The sequence below is a fragment of the Atractosteus spatula genome, chromosome 24, assembly GCF_055471065.1.
Source record: "Atractosteus spatula isolate fAtrSpa1 chromosome 24, fAtrSpa1.hap1, whole genome shotgun sequence".
In the NCBI taxonomy this organism is placed as follows: domain Eukaryota; kingdom Metazoa; phylum Chordata; class Actinopteri; order Semionotiformes; family Lepisosteidae; genus Atractosteus; species Atractosteus spatula.
This window is the reverse complement of record NC_142729.1, coordinates 12,081,920-12,107,520: the sequence shown is the minus strand read 5'-3', so window position 1 is coordinate 12,107,520 and position 25,601 is coordinate 12,081,920. Positions and strand designations below refer to the sequence as shown.

At 44.9% G+C, this 25,601-nt stretch overlaps 6 non-coding genes across 6 annotated transcripts; all 6 read left to right on the top strand.

The window, feature by feature from the left end:
- Positions 1 to 1,091: 1,091 nt before the first annotated feature.
- Positions 1,092 to 1,164, top strand: trnar-ccu (transfer RNA arginine (anticodon CCU)). The gene has a single exon. It is a non-coding gene; the product is annotated as a tRNA-Arg (tRNA).
- A 2,361-nt stretch (positions 1,165 to 3,525) lies between these two features.
- Positions 3,526 to 3,608, top strand: trnal-uag (transfer RNA leucine (anticodon UAG)). The gene has a single exon. It is a non-coding gene; the product is annotated as a tRNA-Leu (tRNA).
- A 2,605-nt stretch (positions 3,609 to 6,213) lies between these two features.
- Positions 6,214 to 6,286, top strand: trnar-ccu (transfer RNA arginine (anticodon CCU)). Its single transcript has one exon. It is a non-coding gene; the product is annotated as a tRNA-Arg (tRNA).
- A 2,361-nt stretch (positions 6,287 to 8,647) lies between these two features.
- On the top strand, positions 8,648 to 8,730 carry trnal-uag (transfer RNA leucine (anticodon UAG)). The gene has a single exon. It is a non-coding gene; the product is annotated as a tRNA-Leu (tRNA).
- Positions 8,731 to 18,187: 9,457 nt separating this feature from the next.
- On the top strand, positions 18,188 to 18,260 carry trnar-ccu (transfer RNA arginine (anticodon CCU)). Its single transcript has one exon. It is a non-coding gene; the product is annotated as a tRNA-Arg (tRNA).
- Positions 18,261 to 20,616: 2,356 nt separating this feature from the next.
- trnal-uag (transfer RNA leucine (anticodon UAG)) lies at positions 20,617 to 20,699 on the top strand. Its single transcript has one exon. It is a non-coding gene; the product is annotated as a tRNA-Leu (tRNA).
- Positions 20,700 to 25,601: the final 4,902 nt, after the last annotated feature.

Below are 25,601 nucleotides of genomic sequence, written 5' to 3'. Positions count from 1 at the left end.
GAATGCGATGTCAACGAAAACAGAACCAAGCACAAAAAACCCTCAAGTCCTCCAGTTGCATAGAATGCCGATACGCGTCCAAGCAGTATTTGACTGCATCCTACCATTGCAACACGGGGCGTATATGGAAACGAACACGCGCTACGAATTGTCTCTAATCAGTCCCTACAGTTGTAAGGCGCCTTGAAGCGTGCACCCCCATCATTAATCTTTGCGCATCTGTGCAAGGTAAACTCTTGAGCAGTCTTTGAAACGGCTCAAAGGAAACACATGATTGATTCCATGTGCATCTGGGGTTCATTTCTTATTTACATTTAATTCAAGGGAAAGGCTTGGGTCAGTTTCAGATGGCCTCCAACAGCGAGATTCAAGCGCCCCACCTTCAGAGCACTCTGCGCCCCGAGAACGCCAACGGCTCCTCTGCTCTCCGGGGTGCGGTTGTGACCCCGTAACCTACAGTGTTGGTGGCAGACAAATGGAGACTAACAGGTGACGTCTTAGGACATGACTACATTGTGACGCTCAGTGGGGTTGGGGACCTCTGCTTGGAAAAGAGTGCGAGGCCCCTTTAGAAAAACATTTTGTTAACAGGCATTCCGCCTCAGCCTAAACACCTATAGCTTGCAAAGCGCATGCTATTAGACAGGCACCTCTGCAAGACCTTAAGAGTCTCTTAAACTAGTGATGGTAAGGTGTTCCCAATGGGCGATGTTCGGCTTTCAAATCATCTCTCTGTGGAAGCGCTCAGATGCAGCTGTTTAAGGCTTAGAAGCAGCTGACTGTTTCACCACCTAGCTGATCACTGTCATTCAGGGAGCTCAGAGGTGAAAAGCCTGTCTGAGAGACAATTCGCCGTCGATCAGTTCAATGTGTTCCGTACCAGCTCGGCGCACCTGAGATCATCTTGGTTACCATGTAGCTCAGATCAGTGAGAGCGCGTGTGTGTGTGTACCACTGTGATTGGATGCCGGTCCTTCTCAGGTCACAGTAAACCTTCTGCTGCCTAACTTCCCTAATTCCGGGGATCCCTTTGAAAAAGCAAAGGAAAAATAAACTGGCTTTTCATCAGCGTGATCAACGCAACCCAGTGTGCCCCAGTGGCCTAATGGATAAGGCACTGGCCTCCTAAGCCAGGGATTGTGGGTTCGAGTCCCATCTGGGGTGCTCCTGTCTCCTTTTGAGCGTACGAATGTCCTTGCGATTTGCGAAGCTGCAACCCCACCTTACTCAGTGAGCGTCCCTGCTTTTCTCTCACATACAGTTGTGAGAAAAACTTTTGTAAACTGCTCTTCGGAATGATATGGATTTCTGCATGAATGGCTCCTAACATGTGATCTAATCTTTATCTAAGTCATAATAATTAATAGAGATAGTCTGATTTAACAAACAACACACGCCCAACATTTGACATTGCTGTTTCTTTATTGAACAAATGGTTTAAACAATCGAGGTCATTGATGGAAAAAGTACGTGAACCCTTATATTAAGGAGCTAGTGGAACCTCCTTTATTGACAAAAACCTCAACCCCCACTTTCTGTAGCGGCCGATCAGACCTGAGCAGCGGTTAGGAGGTATTTTGGCCTATTCTTCTATGCAAAACTGTTTCAGTTCATGGATATTTTTGGGATGTCTTGCGCTGAACGGCCTGCTTCAGATCACGCCACAGCACTTCAATGGGATTGGGGTCAGGACTCTTACTTGGCCATCCCAAAATATGGAATTTCTTCTGTTTCAGCCACTCTGTTGTTGATGTACTCCTTTGTTTTTGTCATGTTGCATGACCCGGCGTCTTTCGGGTTTTAGATCACAGGCAGACACCCTGACATTCTGCTGTAGAATTTCCTGATACCACTTGGAATTCATCGGTCCCTCGATGATTGCAAGCCGTACAGCCTCCGCCATGCTTCCCAGTTGGGATGAGGTTTTGGAGTTGGTATGCAGTGTTTTGTTATCTCCAAACATAACGCTGTGCACATTTACCAACAAGTTCAACTTTTGTCACATCTGTCCACAGAACATTGTTCCAGGAGTTGCTGTGGAACATCCATGTGGTCTTTAGCAAACTTGAGAGGGGCAGTGGTGGTTTTTTTGGTGGGGGAGAGCAGTGGTTTCCTCCGTGGTGACCTCCCATGATCACCACTCCTGTTCAGATTTCTTCTTATGGTGGACTCATGAACACAGACGTAAGACAAAGTCAACCACCTGTTCGCTAGATCCCATCCCCACTCAGCTAGTCAAAGATTCCCTCGGAGGACTGGCAGGACCTATATTTAGTATGATGAATGCATCCCTTGCGTCAGGCGTTGTACCTCATCAATTTAAGGTAGCGGTTGTTAGACCGCTCCTTAAGAAGTCAAATTTGGATCCCCAAGTTCTTAACAACTACAGGCCTGTCTCAAAGGTCCCATTTCAATCTAAAAGTCTTGAGAGAATAGTTGTGGCCCAACTTCAATCGTCTCTGGATTCAAATAATATACTTGAGAAATTTCAGTCTGGTTTCCGCCCAGGCCACAGCACTGAAACTGCATTAACAAGAGTCGTAAATGAAATTCTCTTAGCTACTGATGCGGGGAATGCAACAGTGCTTGTGCTTCTAGATCTTAGTGCTGCCTTTGACACGGTTGACCTCTCTGTTTTGTCACACAGGCTTGAGTTTGAGGTTGGCTTATCTGGAACCGTCCTTAAGTGGTTTACTTCATATTTAACTCATCGTTTTCGTTCTGTTCAAATATCTAATAATTGTACTGCTTCATCAACGTCACCAGTTCAATTTGGTGATCAGTGCCGGGACCAATATTGCTCTCTCTCTCTACATGCTGCTGCTAGGTAGGATAACACGAAAACATAATTTGAACTTTCATTCATATGCTGATGACACTCAAATATACATTTCGTTTACACCAAACAACAACTCTTCTATTATCACTTTAGTTAAATGCATTAATGAAGGAAAGACTTGGATGTGTGAAAACTTTTTGTTACTCAACTCCGATAAAACTAGGGAGCTGTTTATTGGAGGCAACAATACTGATAGGACTACTATAACTTCTGCACTTAACTCAGAGGATTTAAACATTTGCCTCAAAGAGTCAGCACGTAACCTAGGCGTCATATTAGACACAAGGCTCTTAACAACTTCCATTGTTGAGTGCCTTGGGACAACCTTGTTGTGAAAGGCGCTATTTAGAAATACATTGAATTGAATTGAATTGACAATGTAAACTGTCGTGTGTGTTGTTTGTTAAATAAGACTGTCTTTATTTATTATTATGCCTCAGATGAAGACCAGATCACATTTTAAGAGCCATTCATGTAGAAATCCAGATCATTCCAAAGGGTTCACAAACTTTTTATCGCAAGTGTGCAACATTCACTCCACAAAGAAAACGGGTCATGATAGCCGACAGATTTTTCAAAGGTTTCAGTACTGATGTCACTCCATGTAACTTTAATGACAGTGCGATGATCAAGGAACGCAGTGGGATCGCGGTTGCTCATGGGACGGGTTGGGGCTGCTGGTACATGTCAGGATGGCCGAGCGGTCTAAGGCGCTGCATTTAGGTTGCAGTCTTCCCTGGAGGCGTGGTTTCAAATCCCACTCCTGACAAAGAGCTTGATTGGTCCTCTTTTCTTTGAGCTTTTTCGAAACAAATCAACACTAATCAAACACACTGGCGGGTTTTCGAAAAGCATCGAGGAGTGGACAGGATGCCCCTTTGGAATAGGGCTCAGAAAATGACGGAGAAGGGAAATTCCGTAAGATCCCACACATTGGAATCTGATTGGACAAAAGCTACGTCGTCTCCCGCGTGACAGGCGGGGATACTCACCACTATACTAACATGGAGCACTGGCGTGCCGCGCGGATGTATTTCCTCTTATGGCCACTACTGTTTTCGGGTTTCGGCTTTTATTTGCATTCCTTCCAGAGGAGCGCGTAAAAATGAGTGGTCATCTGCGCCATCCTCACTCCTCCTCTGCTCCTCCTCGTGCACTAGGAAGACCTATGGAGTCGGTTCTTTCAGCTTTATGAATTGGGTTCAACCAGTTGATATCAATTTAATTCCTAAGAGTTATGTACTTGTTTTCAGTATCTAATGTAGAAGTTGTAACCAAGTTCACTTTATGAAACGGTCTAAATGAATGATATACTGAACGTATGTCCTCTTGATATATGTAACTCTTCGTAACTGACTGAATATATACCTTTTGTATTCTGATAACCCTCTCGATAAGATCTGTTAGGTTTATATGCATATTCTATGTATTAATAAATGTATCCTCGTGTATTAGTACCTGTGTGTGTGCGTTGTTTGAGTTATATCGCAAGGTTGGATTCTAAAGCCATTAAAAGAATCATTTTGGGATTTACTGCTACAATTAATAATTGTCCCCGTAAATGCCCAAACCCTACAGAACTGGTGCCTTCAGAGAGCACACTACACTAGGAAGACATATGGAGTCGGTTTTTTAAGCTTTATGAATTGGGTTTTCAAAGGCTGGGAGTAGGGCACAAGACATGCGAACGCGTAGAGTCATTATCTGCTTCCAGGTGCGAAATGTCGTTTGTGGACGCAGAATAGTATATGTCCAAGGCAGCAGGTCCAAGTGATTTAGCGTTTTAAAAGTCGCGGGAAAAGCAAAACGGGTGCTTTTCCTTTGTTGCACAGGCACACGACCACACCGCAGGCGGCAGGACTCGAAGCTTCGCGGGGAGACCTCAACGGCTTTCTAGTCCATCGCCGTAACCACTCGGCCACGGCTGCAGCGTGCGTCGCTGCTGCCGCCGCCACTGCCTTCTTGATACAGTCTAACATAGAGTGCCGGGCGGCGGCGGAAACCTTTTTCAAAGTCGCTTTCCGTTTAACAACAAAAAAAAAAACGTTCACAAAATGCATGCTAGCGGACAAACGCACCTCAGAGGACTTAAGGGTGGCTTCAAGTTGGAATGATAAAGTCTCCCCGTCCGGTCAGGAAAAGGGAACTTTGTTAGACAGAAAGAAGGAAGTAATAATAACGAAGAATTGTGTGCAAGGATCTTAGAAGCTGCGCAGCCCTGCAGTTTCAATAGCCCTTTTATTCGTGTCAGATGCTGGAATTGCCTTTTTTTTACGCTCTTACGAATGCGATGTCAACGAAAACAGAACCAAGCACAAAAAACCCTCAAGTCCTCCAGTTGCATAGAATGCCGATACGCGTCCAAGCAGTATTTGACTGCATCCTACCATTGCAACACGGGGCGTATATGGAAACGAACACGCGCTACGAATTGTCTCTAATCAGTCCCTACAGTTGTAAGGCGCCTTGAAGCGTGCACCCCCATCATTAATCTTTGCGCATCTGTGCAAGGTAAACTCTTGAGCAGTCTTTGAAACGGCTCAAAGGAAACACATGATTGATTCCATGTGCATCTGGGGTTCATTTCTTATTTACATTTAATTCAAGGGAAAGGCTTGGGTCAGTTTCAGATGGCCTCCAACAGCGAGATTCAAGCGCCCCACCTTCAGAGCACTCTGCGCCCCGAGAACGCCAACGGCTCCTCTGCTCTCCGGGGTGCGGTTGTGACCCCGTAACCTACAGTGTTGGTGGCAGACAAATGGAGACTAACAGGTGACGTCTTAGGACATGACTACATTGTGACGCTCAGTGGGGTTGGGGACCTCTGCTTGGAAAAGAGTGCGAGGCCCCTTTAGAAAAACATTTTGTTAACAGGCATTCCGCCTCAGCCTAAACACCTATAGCTTGCAAAGCGCATGCTATTAGACAGGCACCTCTGCAAGACCTTAAGACTCTCTTAAACTAGTGATGGTAAGGTGTTCCCAATGGGCGATGTTCGGCTTTCAAATCATCTCTCTGTGGAAGCGCTCAGATGCAGCTGTTTAAGGCTTAGAAGCAGCTGACTGTTTCACCACCTAGCTGATCACTGTCATTCAGGGAGCTCAGAGGTGAAAAGCCTGTCTGAGAGACAATTCGCCGTCGATCAGTTCAATGTGTTCCGTACCAGCTCGGCGCACCTGAGATCATCTTGGTTACCATGTAGCTCAGATCAGTGAGAGCGCGTGTGTGTGTGTACCACTGTGATTGGATGCCGGTCCTTCTCAGGTCACAGTAAACCTTCTGCTGCCTAACTTCCCTAATTCCGGGGATCCCTTTGAAAAAGCAAAGGAAAAATAAACTGGCTTTTCATCAGCGTGATCAACGCAACCCAGTGTGCCCCAGTGGCCTAATGGATAAGGCACTGGCCTCCTAAGCCAGGGATTGTGGGTTCGAGTCCCATCTGGGGTGCTCCTGTCTCCTTTTGAGCGTACGAATGTCCTTGCGATTTGCGAAGCTGCAACCCCACCTTACTCAGTGAGCGTCCCTGCTTTTCTCTCACATACAGTTGTGAGAAAAACTTTTGTAAACTGCTCTTCGGAATGATATGGATTTCTGCATGAATGGCTCCTAACATGTGATCTAATCTTTATCTAAGTCATAATAATTAATAGAGATAGTCTGATTTAACAAACAACACACGCCCAACATTTGACATTGCTGTTTCTTTATTGAACAAATGGTTTAAACAATCGAGGTCATTGATGGAAAAAGTACGTGAACCCTTATATTAAGGAGCTAGTGGAACCTCCTTTATTGACAAAAACCTCAACCCCCACTTTCTGTAGCGGCCGATCAGACCTGAGCAGCGGTTAGGAGGTATTTTGGCCTATTCTTCTATGCAAAACTGTTTCAGTTCATGGATATTTTTGGGATGTCTTGCGCTGAACGGCCTGCTTCAGATCACGCCACAGCACTTCAATGGGATTGGGGTCAGGACTCTTACTTGGCCATCCCAAAATATGGAATTTCTTCTGTTTCAGCCACTCTGTTGTTGATGTACTCCTTTGTTTTTGTCATGTTGCATGACCCGGCGTCTTTCGGGTTTTAGATCACAGGCAGACACCCTGACATTCTGCTGTAGAATTTCCTGATACCACTTGGAATTCATCGGTCCCTCGATGATTGCAAGCCGTACAGCCTCCGCCATGCTTCCCAGTTGGGATGAGGTTTTGGAGTTGGTATGCAGTGTTTTGTTATCTCCAAACATAACGCTGTGCACATTTACCAACAAGTTCAACTTTTGTCACATCTGTCCACAGAACATTGTTCCAGGAGTTGCTGTGGAACATCCATGTGGTCTTTAGCAAACTTGAGAGGGGCAGTGGTGGTTTTTTTGGGGGGGGAGAGCAGTGGTTTCCTCCGTGGTGACCTCCCATGATCACCACTCCTGTTCAGATTTCTTCTTTTGGTGGACTCATGAACACAGACGTAAGACAAAGTCAACCACCTGTTCGCTAGATCCCATCCCCACTCAGCTAGTCAAAGATTCCCTCGGAGGACTGGCAGGACCTATATTTAGTATGATGAATGCATCCCTTGCGTCAGGCGTTGTACCTCATCAATTTAAGGTAGCGGTTGTTAGACCGCTCCTTAAGAAGTCAAATTTGGATCCCCAAGTTCTTAACAACTACAGGCCTGTCTCAAAGGTCCCATTTCAATCTAAAAGTCTTGAGAGAATAGTTGTGGCCCAACTTCAATCGTCTCTGGATTCAAATAATATACTTGAGAAATTTCAGTCTGGTTTCCGCCCAGGCCACAGCACTGAAACTGCATTAACAAGAGTCGTAAATGAAATTCTCTTAGCTACTGATGCGGGGAATGCAACAGTGCTTGTGCTTCTAGATCTTAGTGCTGCCTTTGACACGGTTGACCTCTCTGTTTTGTCACACAGGCTTGAGTTTGAGGTTGGCTTATCTGGAACCGTCCTTAAGTGGTTTACTTCATATTTAACTCATCGTTTTCGTTCTGTTCAAATATCTAATAATTGTACTGCTTCATCAACGTCACCAGTTCAATTTGGTGATCAGTGCCGGGACCAATATTGCTCTCTCTCTCTACATGCTGCTGCTAGGTAGGATAACACGAAAACATAATTTGAACTTTCATTCATATGCTGATGACACTCAAATATACATTTCGTTTACACCAAACGACAACTCTTCTATTATCACTTTAGTTAAATGCATTAATGAAGGAAAGACTTGGATGTGTGAAAACTTTTTGTTACTCAACTCCGATAAAACTAGGGAGCTGTTTATTGGAGGCAACAATACTGATAGGACTACTATAACTTCTGCACTTAACTCAGAGGATTTAAACATTTGCCTCAAAGAGTCAGCACGTAACCTAGGCGTCATATTAGACACAAGGCTCTTAACAACTTCCATTGTTAAGTGCCTTGGGACAACCTTGTTGTGAAAGGCGCTATTTAGAAATACATTGAATTGAATTGAATTGACAATGTAAACTGTCGTGTGTGTTGTTTGTTAAATAAGACTGTCTTTATTTATTATTATGCCTCAGATGAAGACCAGATCTCATTTTAAGAGCCATTCATGTAGAAATCCAGATCATTCCAAAGGGTTCACAAACTTTTTATCGCAAGTGTGCAACATTCACTCCACAAAGAAAACGGGTCATGAAAGCCGACAGATTTTTCAAAGGTTTCAGTACTGATGTCACTCCATGTAACTTTAATGACAGTGCGATGATCAAGGAACGCAGTGGGATCGCGGTTGCTCATGGGACGGGTTGGGGCTGCTGGTACATGTCAGGATGGCCGAGCGGTCTAAGGCGCTGCATTTAGGTCGCAGTCTTCCCTGGAGGTGTGGGTTCAAATCCCACTCCTGACAAAGAGCTTGATTGGTCTTCTTTGAGCTTTTTCGAAACAAATCAACACTAATCAAACACACTGGCGGGTTTTCGAAAAGCATCGAGGAGTGGACAGGATGCCCCTTTGGAATAGGGCTCAGAAAATGACGGAGAAGGGAAATTCCGTAAGATCCCACACATTGGAATCTGATTGGACAAAAGCTACGTCGTCTCCCGTGTGACAGGCGGGGATACTCACCACTATACTAACATGGAGCACTGGCATGCCGCGCGGATGTATTTCCTCTTATGGCCACTACTGTTTTCGGGTTTCGGCTTTTATTTGCATTCCTTCCAGAGGAGCGCGTAAAAATGAGTGTTCATCTGCGCCATCCTCACTCCTCCTCTGCTCCTCCTCGTGCACTATTGTAGCGGCAATGCTTGTTAATAAGACAGAATTATGTGTTGCGGTGCTTTCCCAAATGAGGCCCCATCTCTCTCTTCATCTCTGTGGTGCAGCCACAGAGAAGCTTTTCATGCAGGCTGATTTAAAGGTGTTTTCTTTTGATAAGGGACAGCTCCCAAAGGGGGATGCACTTAGGTAAGCCTGGCTATCTGTCACGACCACCAGGCTGTCAAGACCTACTCGTAAGCGAACTAATCAGTGCCAGCAGCGGGTTATTATTAACAAACGCCGCCGCACGAGTTAAACCACCTGCTCACATTCCACCTTGCGGTGCGCAGTGCTACTTATACTATCTTCACCTGCTTCCCGCTGCTCGGTATTGAGTCTACTCCTTGAGAGATCTACCTGGCGTTTTTTCCCGTACCTCGTTTTTTCTGGTTATTGGACTCCCCTTCTGCCTTTTCGACTTTGCACCTCGCCTCTCGCCTCGGACTGTTTGCTACCGGAGATCTCCTTGGATTACGATTTGCCTTTCGCCTTTTAACCCCGACCTTGCCTCTCGTTTTTGGATTGTTTGCCTGCCTCATCTATTACCCGTGCCTGCGTCTGCACAGGATCCTTGTATCTTCCCACCAGGGATTCCTAACACTTTCATGATCAATGGTCATCCATTGGCGCCTATCTGTCTAGGGAGTGCCAGATGGACATCTGGACTGCATTCCTAAGTGTCAGGAGTAAGTGACTCATATCTCACCTTGATCAACCAATCAGGGACTGGTAGGGCAGAGTAACCCACGTGGGACTCTGATGCCCATGGAACTTTCAGCCAATGAATGAGCTGAAGTTCCTCCAGGTAAAAACAGGCAACACAGAGCTCCAGGAGAATTCTGTGAACTTTTTCGGACAATTCTAAAGGGAATTCAAAGGAGAATTCCAGGGCAGGACAGCCCAGGAGCAGAAGGCTCCCAAAGGCAGGACATTCTCGCAGCGCGCCTCCTGACCATCCTGAGACTCAGCCCGGACAACCACGGAACGGCCAGTGTGTCCGAGTGCCAGAACTTTCCTCTGTTCTAAGAGTCTAGAGCGGAGGTTGCCAGAGAGTAACCAGAGGATCCACCCGAGGTTAGCATCAGCAGCAAGCCTCGTGAACAGGTCGGAACTGTGGACAGCTGAATCAGTATTCAGAACTGGCGCTTCATCAGGAACGAACCGGTCCTCTTCCTGACCTGCTGGGACCCACAGTAACATTTCTCCTGAGTACAACTTCGCTAGTTAAAGCCAACTCTAACTAGCCGGTCTTCAGAGAGCATCAGCAGCGCACCGTCGCAAGCCGCACAGCACAGCCAGGCACGGAGCCAGAGAGCGCGGATTGGACAGCAACAGCCTGCAACTGTTTCTTTGTGCCTGCAGGAGATCTGAATCCCCAGAGATTGGATGAGTATTCAACTTCAATGCATTACAGCTCGAGAATTCAATTGTTATCCCAACCAGTTAATATCAATTTAATTCCTAAGAGTTATGTACTTGTTTTCAGTATTTAATGTAGAAGTTGTAACCAAGTTCACTTTATGAAACGGTCTAAATGAATGATATACTGAACGTATGTCCTCTTGATATATGTAACTCTTCGTAACTGACTGAATATATACCTTTTGTACTCTGATAACCCTCTCGATAAGATCTGATAGGTTTATATGCATATTCTATGTATTGATAAATGTATCCTCGTGTATTAGTACCTTTGTGTGTGCGTTGTTTGAGTTATATCGCATGGTTGGATTCTAAAGCCATTAAAAGAATCATTTTGTGATTTACGGCTACAATTAATAATTGTCCCCGTAAATGCCCAAACCCTACAGAACTGGTGCCTTCAGAGAGCACACTACATTTTATTGGCGTCCCTGGACCGGCTATGGCAAGACTGAAATGAGTCAACCAAGCGGAATAATTCAATATAAAACGCCGCGGGTTTCATACACGACAATACAGTGTGCTGAAAGCCGAAAGGAAAAAAGTTCCCCTTGCTCTTTAAGCAGTGCTTGATTGTTTTGTGATCTTTTGCGATCTACAGGGTTGATTGCATACTTGATCTTGTGGTTTTCTGTGGTAGAACTGTGATTTCGTACTTAAAAGTAATACTCTTTAAGTTTAACGATGGGGCTATAAGATCTGAATTCGAGTCGCTATTAAGCACTCTCTCTAGCAGCGACAGGTCTGACCACGATCTCCACCATATCTCCGTCAGCGGAGAAGCTAGAAGAATAAACCTCCATTCTCTGAGAGAGCTAGCGAAGGACATGGAGAGATTTGACCCCGCGGTGTCAGAGAATAATATCGAGAGTTATATTCAGGACCTCAGGTATACCCTGCAGTACCTGCCAAATGCCACAGAACAGGAGAAAGTGTTTCTGGTCAGGAAAACTACCAGCAGAGCTGTACATGAGTGGATGGCTAGACAGATGAAGAAAGTCTGTAATGATTTTGAGCAGCTTTGTCAAGCACTTATCCAAGAATACAGTGCGTTTATTGACCCGACTGCCGCGATAGCCGCCGCCCTTAACATTAAGCACGAGAGAGCAGAGTCCCCTCGCGAATATTACGAGAGACTTAGACGAACTTATTTTGCAGGGCGAAATGATGAGGGTTGCGAAGAGAACACACATTTCAAGGGTTTATTCATTGCGAATCTCCACCCGTCAGTCAGAAAGATGATCTTAATGCATACAGATGCACAGACCATGAAAATGAGTGATATTAAGAGATTCGTGCAGAAAGCCTGGGAGTATGATGTCCAAAGTCGCTCTGAGCAAAAAGCTGTTAAAGCGACTGTGTTCGCCGTCAGAGCCAGCAGGGTTAACTCCCTCCTGCTCGAAGGAGCACAGGCTCCTGAGCTGGCTAAGCCCCGTTCCAAAGCAGGCACACAGGACCGCACCCAGCGTCCTAAGAGCCATGAGAACACTGGGGGAGGGAAAGACTAGATAAAGCTGAACAAAAAGAGTCAGTAGCTGCCCGCCTGGCCAGGCTTGAACAAGTTTTATTAGGACAGGGACAACCGCTCCCCAAGGCTGCCGGAAGCGTGAATGAGCTGATACTCTCCACTGGAGGAGGCGGAGACCCGCCCCCTCCCACTCCCTCAGTCTATCTGATTGAGCGGAAGGGTTCCTGCCTGGATGAATTCAGCCACTCCCAAGCGAGTGCTGACTCCACCCCTGAAGTCACAGAGCAGGCAGTGAAACACAGAGGAAAAGCAGGAAGCTTTTACCTCAAGGCTGCCATGGGAGATGTCTTACACAGTGAGACACTGATTGACACTGAGGTTGAAAGGTGTTTGATGTCACACGGCAAACTCAAACGGGTAGAAAAAGAAAAGGGCATGCGACTCAGAGTGGAACCTTTGGTGGATCACCAGAAAGGCAAAGTGTGGAAACAGGTCAAGGCTCCTAAGCCTTCTGTACAGAAGGAAAGGGGGGTCAAGAGGCAGACTGTGCTCACACAGTGCCCACCGAACACAGAAGCCTATGTGGAGATTCCTTCTGTTCCCTCTGGACAAGAAATAAAAATATTTTCTTGTTCCCCGGATATACAGGGAAGTCGTGTCCCGGCTGAGGTCCCAACAGCCTCCCTGCCACAGGAGCGGTGCTCCAAGCGGCCGCCTGATCCACCAGGTAAAGAATACCCCTTTTACATCCCTAAAGAGGAGCAGATCTCTCCACCTGGCGATGAAAAGGTGCTTTCCCTGTGCACCCTGGCACCCAAGAGGGGTCAGGACCACCACCCTGCAGTGGTGGAAGGGATCCAGATGGCAGGAGAGCAGGTTGGTTGGTGATGTAGCCCTCACCCTTAGCCCTGAGAGGTCCTCTATTAGTAAGGATCTGCTTGAGCAGCGGTCACAGGGCCACCGCCAGGTGCCCCTGGTGCAACATTCACAGGTTAGACAGAGAGCCCAGCTGGACACTGGGACTACTGCGCTGTGGACACACCTGATCCCAGATGCCGATTCCCTCTGCTGTGACCTAGGGAACCTGCAGTCAGGTAACATTATTTCTCACAACTACCAGGTAGTGAGTGAGACTGACCTGATTGTTCCTGCCTCGACAGCAGGGTTTCCAACACACCCAGTCCCCAGGAAGGGACAGGGAATGAAAGCCGAGCTGGTTTTCTTACAGCCACCAGCTCAGTCTGTCAGTCTGAGTCTGACCAACAGTGGTTCACCCAGACTGGAGCTGGATGGTCAAGCCACCCGCCTGTTAGTGCAGAACATGGAAAAGGGGGGTGTCAGAATCCCTGCCCGCACTGACATGGGCCTGGTGGGTGATAGCGAGTTCGAAGACAGTGAACTAGCTATCCCAGTGCTGGGGCAGCTCCCTGAACCCCTAGCAAGGAAAGGGGGGAGCGAGCAGGTGTCCTACACCCACGCCCAGCAAACGATTGTAAACATGCCGATAGAGGGATTCCTCAATCAGGAAGTGTGCAGGGTGGACCTGAACAGTGAGAATGGGGTAACAATCCCAGATCACTCAGGTGCTCCAGATGACCACTCAGCCAAGGGTCAGGCATGGTCCACCGCTGCACCGCCCCCTGCAGGGTTCCTAGAGCACAGGCATGAACAAATCGAAAAAGCAGATGCCCTGGAAATGGAGGAGCAGCATCAGCCGCTGTGTCAGATCTCCCCAGATTTCCAGGATGTTGGTGCCCAAGATGCCACATGGCATACTGAGAAAGACACCATGTACATGCTGCGCCAGCTTAGAAAGGCAACAGTCACTCAGAAGGAGATGACTGGGATCAGCCACCCCAAAAGACTTTTGGGAGGACTGGTTGCTGCCGCCACTGTTGTGCATTTGCTATTTCTGGTAGGTTTGTTTGCTGCAGGCACTCTCACCCTGACTGCCCCAAGAAGGCAGGTGTCAGAGATGCCAGAGGGTAGTGACAGACTGTATCAACAGCAGCAAAAGTTGGAAAGCTTAGGGAAAACCCTACAGGCAACTTCCTATGCAACAGGGTTAAACCTTATCCCCCAACCAGTGGACATGATTGCCGGTGTTATACAGTGGGTTTATGCTTGTGTGCAACAGGCCAGAATGTTGACGCAAGACCTGTTAAGGGAGTTCAGTGCCACTGTAGCCAGTTTAGCCATGGCACAAATCCCAACCCACTTGATTCCACTCTTCTCAGTAGAGGAGTATGTGACATTAACCACCCCATTGCTCGTAGCTCACCCAGAAGGCGATCCAAGATTGAATTTGGTTCCAAATCTTGAGATGGGTATGGCTACCAAAGCTATCCATTGGCTGTGTCTAAATGATTCACCAATGAAGGGTGTAAAGCTACTATCGAGTAGAGGGAGGTCAATGAACCCCATGAAGAGCAGGTGGGAAGTAAATGGCTGGTCAGCACACCACATTTAACTGTCACTATGGCTTGTGACAGGCATGATACAGCTACCACAATGCAGCTACCTAATCAAAACAGTTTCTTGTAAGTTCCAGAGGAGGCCATAGTACAGCATGGTGACTTAACACTGTACGGTCTGGAACCAGACAATATAAGACCAAACTTGAGGTCATGGATGCCTTCAGGTGCCACACTATTGAATTGGATAGAAATCCAAGAAACAGTAAGCCCTGAAGAGGTACAGGTAGTTGAGTTTGCTTTAATGGAACAAACCTCCAAACCACCCTGGCAGGTGCCCAACACAGGTGTTGTGGTTCATCAGGGGGGCTGGGAACAGGAACTGTTGTTATTGTAACACTGCTGCTGGGTAGCTGGATCATGACTGACAGTGTACTCTGAATGCTGTACTCTCACATCAAGATGTACTCTGGGTAGCATGAATGAGTCAAAGGTAGCATGTCAAAAGAAAGGAATTGACTTCTCCCCAAATATCTGCCTACAGAGGTATCAGATACTGACAGTGAACTTCCTGATGTGTAATGCCTAGACTGAGGTGATGTCTCCTACCGTGTTTATACATACTCCAGATGTTATTCATCATGTTTGTTCCCAATGCTGGTTCCGGTATGAATTCTCGAGGAGTAATGTGGACATTTAAGTTTAATGTTCTAATGACAAGGGACATCACTTAACTCTGTTTTGTTTTGAAGGCAACAACGCCTCAGGACCTCGTGACCTTCAAAAAGGGGGGATGTGTAGCGGCAATGCTTGTTAATAAGACAGAATTAAGTGTTGCGGTGCTTTCCCAAATGAGGCCCCATCTCTCTCTTTAGTGGCTGCACCACAGAGAAGCTTTTCATGCAGGCTGATTTAAAGATGTTTTCTTTTGATAAGGGACAGCTCCCAAAGGGGGATGCACTTAGCTAAGCCTGGCTATCATGATCAATGGTCATCCATTAGCGCCTATCTGTCTAGGGAGTGCCAGATGGACATCTGGACTGCATTCCTAAGTGTCAGGAGTAAGTGACTCATATCTCACCTTGATCAACCAATCAGGGACTGGTAGGGCAGAGTAACCCACGTGGGACTCTGATGCCCATGGAACTTTCAGCCAATGAATGAGCTGAAGTTCCTCCAGGTAAAAACAGGCAACACAGAGCTCCAGGAGAATTCTGTGAACTTTTTCGGACAATTCTAAAGGGAATTCAAAGGAGAATTCCAGGGCAGGACAGCCCAGGAGCAGAAGGCTCCCAAGGGCAGGACATTCTCGCAGCGCACCTCCTGACCATCCTGAGACTCAGCCCGGACAACCACGGAACGGCCAGTGTGTCCGAGTGCCAGAACTTTCCTCTGTTCTAAGAGTCTAGAGCGGAGGTTGCCAGAGAGTAACCAGAGGATCCACCCGAGGTTAGCATCAGCAGCAAGCCTCGTGAACAGATCGGAACTGTGGACAGCTGAATCGGTATTCAGAACTGGCGCTTCATCAGGAACGAACCGGTCCTCTTCCTGACCTGCTGGGACCCACAGTAACTTTTCTCCTGAGCACAACTTCGCTAGTTAAAGCCAACACTAACTAGCCGGTCTTCAGAGAGCATCAGCAGCGCACCGTCGCAAGCCGCACAGCACAGCCTGGCACGGAGCCAGAGAGCGCGGATTGGACAGCAACAGCCTGCAACTGTTTCTTTGTGCCTGCAGGAGATCTGAATCCCCACAGATTGGATGAGTATTCAACTTCAATGCATTACAGCTCGAGAATTCAATTGTTATCCCAACCAGTTGATATCAATTTAATTCCTAAGAGTTATGTACTTGTTTTCAGTATCTAATGTAGAAGTTGTAACCAAGTTCACTTTATGAAACGGTCTAAATGAATGATATACTGAACGTATGTCCTCTTGATATATGTAACTCTTCGTAACTGACTGAATATATACCTTTTGTATTCTGATAACCCTCTCGATAAGATCTGTTAGGTTTATATGCATATTCTATGTATTAATAAATGTATCCTCGTGTATTAGTACCTGTGTGTGTGCGTTGTTTGAGTTATATCGCAAGGTTGGATTCTAAAGCCATTAAAAGAATCATTTTGTGATTTACTGCTACAATTAATAATTGTCCCCGTAAATGCCCAAACCCTACAGAACTGGTGCCTTCAGAGAGCACACTACACTAGGAAGACATATGGAGTCGGTTTTTTAAGCTTTATGAATTGGGTTTTCAAAGGCTGGGAGTAGGGCACAAGACATGCGAACGCATAGAGTCATTATCTGCTTCCAGGTGCGAAATGTCGTTTGTGGACACAGAATAGTATATGTCCAAGGCAGCAGGTCCAAGTGATTTAGCATTTTAAAAGTCGCGGGAAAAGCAAAACGGGTGCTTTTCCTTTGTTGCGCAGGCACACGACGACACCGTAGGCGCCAGGACTCGAAGCTTCGCGGGGTGATCTCGACGGCTTTCTAGTCCATCGCCGTAACCACTCGGCCACGGCTGCAGCGTACGCCACTACTGCCGCCACTGCCTTCTTGATATAGTCTAACATAGAGTGCCGGGCGGCGGCAGAAACCTTTTTCAAAGTCGCTTTCCGTTTAACAACAAAAAAAAAACTTTCACAAAATGCATGCTAGCGGACAAACGCACTTCGGAGGACTTAACGGTGGCTTCCAGTTGGAATGATAAAGTCTCCCCGTCCGGTCAGGAAAAGGGAACTTTGTTAGACAGAAAGAAGGAAGTAATAATAACGGAGAATTGTGTGCAAGGATTTTAGAAGCTGCGCAGCCTTGCAGTTTCAATAGCCCTTTTATTCGTGTCAGATGCTGGAATTGCCTTTTTTTTACGCTCTTCCAAATGCGATGTCAACGAAAACAGAACAAAGCACAAAAAACCCTCAAGTCCTGCAGTTGCATAGAATGCCGATACGCGTCCAAGCAGTATTTGACTGCATCCTACCATTGCAACACGGGGCGTATATAGAAACGAAGCGCCCCACCTTCAGAGCAGTCTGCGCCACGAGAACGCCAACGGCTCCTCTGCTCTCCGGGGTGCGGTTGTGACCCCGTAACCTTCAGTGTTGGTGGCAGACAAATGGAGACTAACAGGTGACGTCCTAGGACATGACTACATTGTGTCGCTCAGTGGGGATGGGGACCTCTGCTTGGAAAAGAGTGCGAGGCCCCTTTAGAAAAACATTTTGTTAACAGGCATGTCGCCACAGCCTAAACACCTATAGCTTGCAAAGCGCATGCTATTAGACAGGCACCTCTGCAAGACCTTAAGAGTCTCTTAAACTAGTGATGGTAAGGTGTTCCCAATGGGCGATGTTCGGCTTTCAAATCATCTCTCTGTGGACGCGCTCAGATGCAGCTGTTAAAGGCTTAGAAGCAGCTGACTGTTTCACCACCTAGCTGATCACTGTCAGTCAGGGAGCTCAGAGGTGAAAAGCCTGTCTAAAAGACAATTCACCGTCGATCAGTTCAATGTGTTCCGTACCAGCTCGGCGCACCTGAGATCATCTTGGTTACCGTGTAGCTCAGATCAGTGAGAGCGTGTGTGTGTGTACCACCGTGATTGGATGCCGGACCTTCTCAGGTCACAGTAAACCTTCTGCTGCCTAACTTCCCTAATTTCGGGGATCCCTTTGAAAAAGCAAAGGAAAAATAAACTGGCTTTTCATCAGCGTGATCGACCCCACCCGGTGTGCCCCAGTGGCCTAATGGATAAGGCACTGGCCTCCTAAGCCAAGGATTGTGGGTTCGAGTCCCATCTGGGGTGCTCCTGTTCTCCTTTGAGTGTACGAATGTCCTTGTGATTTGCAAAGCTGCAACCCCACCTTACTCAGTGAGCGTCCCTGCTCTTCTCTCACATACAGTTGTGAAAAAAGCTTTTGTAAACAGCTCTTCGGAATGATGTGGATTTCTGCATGAATGGCTCCTAACATGTGATCTAATCTTTATCTGAGTAATAATAATGAATAAAGATAGTCTGATTTAACAAACAACACACGCCCAACATTTGACATTGCTGTTTCTTTATTGAACAAATGGTTTAAACAATCAAGGTCATTGATGGAAAAAGTACGTGAACCCTTATATTAAGGAACTAGTGGAACCTCCTTTATCGACAAAAACCTCAACCCCAACTTTCTGTAGCGGCCGATCAGACCTGAGCAGCTTTTAGGAGGTATTTTGGCTGATTCCTCTATGCATAACTGTTTCAGTTCATGGATATTTTTGGGATGTCTTGCGCTGAACGGCCTGCTTCAGATCACGCCACAGCACTTCTATGGGACTGGGGTCAGGACTCTTACTTGGCCATCCCAAAATACGGAATTTCTTCTGTTTCAGCCACTCTGTTGTTGATGTACTCCTTTGTTTTTGTCATGTTGCATGAACCGGCGTCTTTTGGGTTTTAGATCACAGGCAGACACCCTGACATTCTGCTGTAGAATTTCCTGATACCACTTGGAATTCATCGGTCCCTCGATGATTGCAAGCCGTACAGCCTCCGCCATGCTTCCCAGTTGGGATGAGGTTTTGGAGTTTGTATGCAGTGTTTTGTTATCTCCAAACATAACGCTGTGCACATTTACCAACATGTTCAACTTTTGTCACATCTGTCCACAGAACATTGTTCCAGGAGTTGCTGTGGAACATCCATGTGGTCTTTAGCAAACTTGAGAGGGGCAGTGGTGGTTTTTTTTGGGGGGGAGAGCAGTGGTTTCCTCCGTGGTGACCTCCCATGATCACCACTCCTGTTCAGATTTCTTCTTATGGTGGACTCATGAACACAGACGTAAGACAAAGTCAACCACCTGTTCGCTAGATCCCATCCCCACTCAGCTAGTCAAAGATTCCCTCGAAGGACTGGCAGGACCTATATTTAGTATGATGAATGCATCCCTTGCGTCAGGCGTTGTACCTCATCAATTTAAGGTAGCGGTTGTTAGACCGCTCCTTAAGAAGTCAAATTTGGATCCCCAAGTTCTTAACAACTACAGGCCTGTCTCAAAGGTCCCATTTCAATCTAAAAGTCTTGAGAGAATAGTTGTGGCCCAACTTCAATCGTCTCTGGATTCAAATAATATACTTGAGAAATTTCAGTCTGGTTTCCGCCCAGGCCACAGAACTGAAACTGCATTAACAAGAGTCGTAAATGAAATTCTCTTAGCTACTGATGCGGGGAATGCAACAGTGCTTGTGCTTCTAGATCTTAGTGCTGCCTTTGACACGGTTGACCTCTCTGTTTTGTCACACAGGCTTGAGTTTGAGGTTGGCTTATCTGGAACCGTCCTTAAGTGGTTTACTTCACATTTAACTCATCGTTTTCGTTCTGTTCAAATATGTAATAATTGTACTGCTTCATCAACGTCACCAGTTCAATTTGGTGATCAGTGACGGGACCAATATTGCTCTCTCTCTCTACATGCTGCTGCTAGGTAGGATAACACAAAAACATAATTTGAACTTTCATTCATATGCTGATGACACTCAAATATACATTTCGTTTACACCAAACGACAACTCTTCTATTATCACTTTAGTTAAATGCATTAATGAAGGAAAGACTTGGATGTGTGAAAACTTTTTGTTACTCAACTCCGATAAAACTGAGGAGCTGTTGATTGGAGGCAACAATACTGATAGGACTACTATAACTTCAGCACTTAACTCAGAGGATTTAAACATTTGCCTCAAAGAGTCAGCACGTAACCTAGGCGTCATATTAGACACAAGGCTCTTAACAACTTGCATTGTTAAGTGCCTTTAGACAACCTTGTTGTGAAAGGCGCTATATAGAAATACATTGAATTGAATTGACAATGTAAAATGTTGTGTGTGTTGTTTGTTAAATAAGACTGTCTTTATTTATCATTATGCCTCAGATGAAGACCAGATCATATTTTAAGAGCCATTCATGTAGAAATCCAGATCATTCCAAAGGGTTCACAAACTTTTTCTCGCAAGCTTGCAACATTCACTCCACAAAGAAAACGGGTCATGAAAGCCGACAGATTTTTCAAAGATTTCAGTACTGATGTCACTCCATGTAACTTTAATGACAGTGCGATGATCAAGGAATGCAGTGGTATCGCGGTGGCTCAGGGGACCGGTTGGGGCTGGCAGCACACGTCAGCATGGCCGAGTGGTCTAAGGCACTGCATTTAGGTCGCAGTCTCCCCTAGAGGCGTGGGTTCAAATCCCACTCCTGACAAAGGGCTCAATTGGTCTTCCTTTCTTTGAGCTTTTTCGAAACAAATCAACACTAATCAAACAGACTGGCAGGTTTTCGACAAGCATCGAGGAGTGGACAGGATGCCCCTTTGGAATAGGGCTCAGAAAATGACGGAGAAGGGAAATTCCGTAAGATCCCACACATTGGAATCTGATTGGACAAATGCTACGTCGTCTCCCGCGTGACAGGCGGGGATACTCACCACTATACTAACATGGAGCACTGGTGTGCCGCGTGGATGTATTTCCTCTTACGGCCACTACTGTTTTCGGGTTTCGGCTTTTATTTGCATTCCTTCCAGAGGAGCGCGTAAAAATGAGTGTTTATCTGTGCCATCCTCACTCCTCCTCTGCTCCTCCTCGTGCACTAGGAAGACCTATGGAGTCGGTTCTTTCAGCTTTATGAATTGGGTTTTCAAAGGCTGGGAGTAGGGCACAAGAGATGCGAACGCGTAGAGTCATTATCTGCTTCCAGGTGCGAAATTTTAATGTCAAGATCTTTTACCGCTTGGGATAGCTCTCTAATGGCTTTCCCTTGCTCTGCTACCATTTTCAGGACATCCTCCAGCATGACTGACTTTGTTTCCTCAGCGTTAACCAAAGTACATTGTGCCCCCTCTGCAAACTTATCAAGCCCCTTGCTTGTAGTTTTAGAGGCCTTTACATTCACCGAGCTCTCCTCCATACTCCACATATATGCTTCCTCACGCACTTCTATCAGGGTACATTCTGGTTTGTCCCTCACATATTTCCGGAGCTCCCTCCTACAGATGCAGCCATTCAAAATGCGCGGGCGATACCGCATTATTTTGCGGTACGCTGTACGCAGTCTACCGCAAGCTACCGGTAAATACCGCGAGTTACTGTAAATTCTCCTATAATACGACAAGCAAAATAATAGTATCCGGAATTTCCGCAAGGTGGAGCTAATAAAGCTCAACCTCTCATGTTTGAGCTGTGGCCATCAAAGTCTTTAACGAAGATATTACTAATAGTATTAATAATGAATGACCTTGGACAAGCTGTAAGTGTAAACTCAAAGTATTGCCCTGGTCAACATTCTTTTTTTCATTGACCGTCTTTGTAAAAGTAACACCACAGCATTTCGCAATCACGCATTTGTTTCCAATCATGCAAAGTACAGTAATTTTTGAGAATCGATTCACCATGCCTTTCACATGCTCATAAAAGAGATTGATTTAGGAACATAAACATATTACCGTATGAAAACTGTACTGTATACAGTATGTATATGTATATTTAATGTCTTAACTGTGCCCGTTTAAGTATTGAATATTCATATCTAATTTTACCACTGAAGGGAAATCTTAGTAGCTGAGCATAAAAAGAATAGGAGCATACTGCAACGCGTGTGAAGGCCATAAACGATATTAATTTTGGAACATAAACATAGAGTATATGGCTGGTCTCGGTACTTTAAAGAAAACATACACGAAACATGGTTTCATTATGACCAGAATCGGTCTTGAGATATTTTTAACTTGATTTACAGTATTTGAGAGGTATGTCTTAACACCGATACTACAGTGCTTAAGTACTGCTCACGTATATGTTTCTAGGTTTATATTATGCATTTCATACGGTCAAATTACTTTTGAGCAACTAATAAGAAGCGCGAAACGGTAAGCGTTTTAGTTTCGTTTTGTGCTGGGACCCGTGGATTGATTAGAGATATCAAGTACATACAAGTCATTTTTTAAATGTTGTAGTTCGTCTTGAAAAAATGTTACGAGTACATCATCTATCAACAATTACACAGGTTCTGTTTCCATATTGCGGATTTTGGTTACGTAATATTATTTTCTAGATTTCACGTTGTGAATATATGATTTGGGCAAACAGAGCCGCAAAGAAGTACATTATGGGTTGTTGTTGTTTTTTTTGCAGTTTTATCTAGAACAAGCGATGCTTAAACCTTTGTCTGATTCTTGTGAAACTATCCACACGACAGTTACAGTACCTAGGAGTTGACTTCAGTGATGTCACTGATGGGATGTTTCTAAAAATCCATCCTCTGTAAAACGTCTTCTCTAGTTGTCCTGCATATGTATTCGCTAATGAAGCTGTGTGTTCTGAGCCTGGATCTCTACATTTCTGTATGAACCAGCTTAGAGGGCTAAAGACAGCTTGTGTTTAAATTGAGTGTAAGGCAATTTATGCTTCTAAAGTCATGGTCAGCATTTATTATTGTACTGTGCTGTAAACTTGTTCTGTGCCTAGTCACATTATTTTATAGCGTTTTTATAGTGTTATCAAATCCGGTGGCGCTGTGTGTTAGTTTCCTGACTCCCATGTCACATGGTCTGTGATTGAAACCTGTGAAACCGGTTTAATTCGTCACAGCCAGCACTCCGGCAGAGAGGGGGTTGTACTCGTAAAGTAGAAGCAGGCGAGATTTCCAGCGAAAGACACCTCCCCCCCACCCTCATACGATTCGCATTGTAATTACACATTGTAATTGTATTACACATTGTACACATGCTTAAAAGAGAAGAGAGAAAACGCAAGCCTTCTTCAGGTGTGAGGGTCTTCTGCTCAGAATGAAACGCTAAAATGTAATGTAGGCTCTGAATGGGTTCAATTATGATTTGGGCTTGATTAAGGTCGCTGCCTTTCATCTAAAACCCTACTTGAATCCTTCGAAACTAAAAATCAGCGTTAGTGAGTTCTAAATAAAGAGGTATCCAGGTAACAGTGAAACGGGCGACAGTCTGGGGAGATCGCCCGTTTTCCATGTAAATAGTTCCCTGGTTCCGCACCCCTTGGTGTTTCTCTCGCTCTCTCTCGGGTCACCTGATCATTAGCTCGAAAGATTTCAGTGCTTTGTGTATATTCTAATGGTAGTGGGGGCAGGGTGTGTGGGAACAGGTTTGGTTGAAATTGCATTGGAGATCTATGTTCTTCACACCTGAAACATTTTCTCTGAAAGCATTTTCTTCGCAGTTTAACCGATCTTGTTACAGCATGTTACAGTTTACTATTATTAACCATATTAATTTTAAGTGCTTAATGCCATTTTTTGACCAGGCACGAATATTCTTAAGTCCATATCTTCGCAAGGGAATCAGTGCGAATTGTAATACTAATTAAATTAAAACTACTAACTACTAACTAATACTAATTAAAACAAACCAGAAACGTGTTGTTCTGTCTAATGACATTACAAGTGGAAAGATTACAGATTTTAATCGTCTTTAATTTTGTTACGTTATACATTTTAGAAACGTTTCATCCATACAAACACCACAAAACTATTTTCGATTGTATTTCTGAATAGTACAGATGCAGCCATTCAAAATGCGTGAGGTATTTCGCGGCATACCCCAGTGGGCGTGTCACAGTATCACGCGGTATGACGCAGTTAACGTGGTGTCACGTGGTTAACTATCCGGCGTCGCCTTGTAAAACCGCCAGGGGGAGCTTAACCTCTCATGTACAGCATTTGAGCCTTTAATTTTGAACTGTGTATTACAGCATGTTAATCATCAGTCATTAAAATGTTGGTATATTTTATGAAAGCAAGATTGCTCAGTTGGACAAAAGTACACAACCTACCTTTATCAGAAATATCAAAGCCTTTACTGAAGATATTACTAATAGTATTAATAATGGATGACTTTGGACAAGCTGTATACTCAAAGTATAATTTCTTTAGCACATTTGTACAAGCACTTGGAATCTGTCCAAGCCATACTTTGTTAGGCATTTTGTTTTACTTCAACGGGCATAAAAACTTCCTTGCTTTTAACAGGGCGTTTCATAATTTCTAGCTACGAAAATGATTTAAAATGCGACACCTATCATTCAACTAGAGCTTAAAATATCACAAGGAAAAATACACACCGGTATTCCATTTCTCCCTAAACATTGTAAGCTTCGAAGTCTTTAACTAACGTGATACCGGAGTCAACAAGCATACTTTTAGAATTTGATTAAAAGGGAATATAATATGGAATCGCGTATCTCAAGAATTTAATAACGGTATGATTACATCCGTGTACTGCGGCAGGGCTGTGTAGGGCTGTTTCGCCTGCCTGATCATGCAAGCTGTCTTGTAGCCTACTGGTCTAGGTGCGTGACTACCAACTGGCAGGTTGTGTGTTCAAATCCAGCTGGTGCTGGACTTTTATTTTAACAAACATTTCTTCGAAAAAATAGGTAAGCGATATTATGGACAATCAGTTGACTTTTATATTTCAAAATATCGCAACATGATCGATATTTGCGATATTTTGAACATATCTTCCCTTCTGACAGCGGTTCTTGCTTCTATTGTGTGTGTGTGTGTGCAACAGTAAATTTTTATAGAGAAATGGAGGCTGGACAGTATGCGTTACAATATAAACATTAATATTGATTTTAATCGTGTTCTGATTTAAATCGCAAACGCGTGTTTAATTATGTGTTTTTAATCATAATCAGGCTAATGCATTTCTACATTTTCTGTATGAACCAGCTTAGAGGTTCATACAGAAAGACAGCTTGTGTTTAAATTGAGTGTAAGGTAATTTATGCTTTTAAAGTCATGGTCAGTATTATTGTACTGTGCTGTACTGTGTCACATTATTTTATAGCGTTTTTATTGCGTTATTAAATCCGGTGGCGCTGTGTTAGTTTCCTGACTCACATTATTTAAACTACCACACTGATCATTCATCTCTAAATAAACTTTATTTTATATAGCGTTTTAAGCGATTAGGTAATTAGATTGCTCATAAACCTAATCGCTTTTTCTACATAAACACAGTGTGATTGCTCTCTGAAAATGCTTTTCCTTTATTTTTAAAGTAGGCTCAGATCGTATTATTATAAACTTTCTTGGAAAAATGTATTTTATGTAAACCATGTTTGCTATTAATTC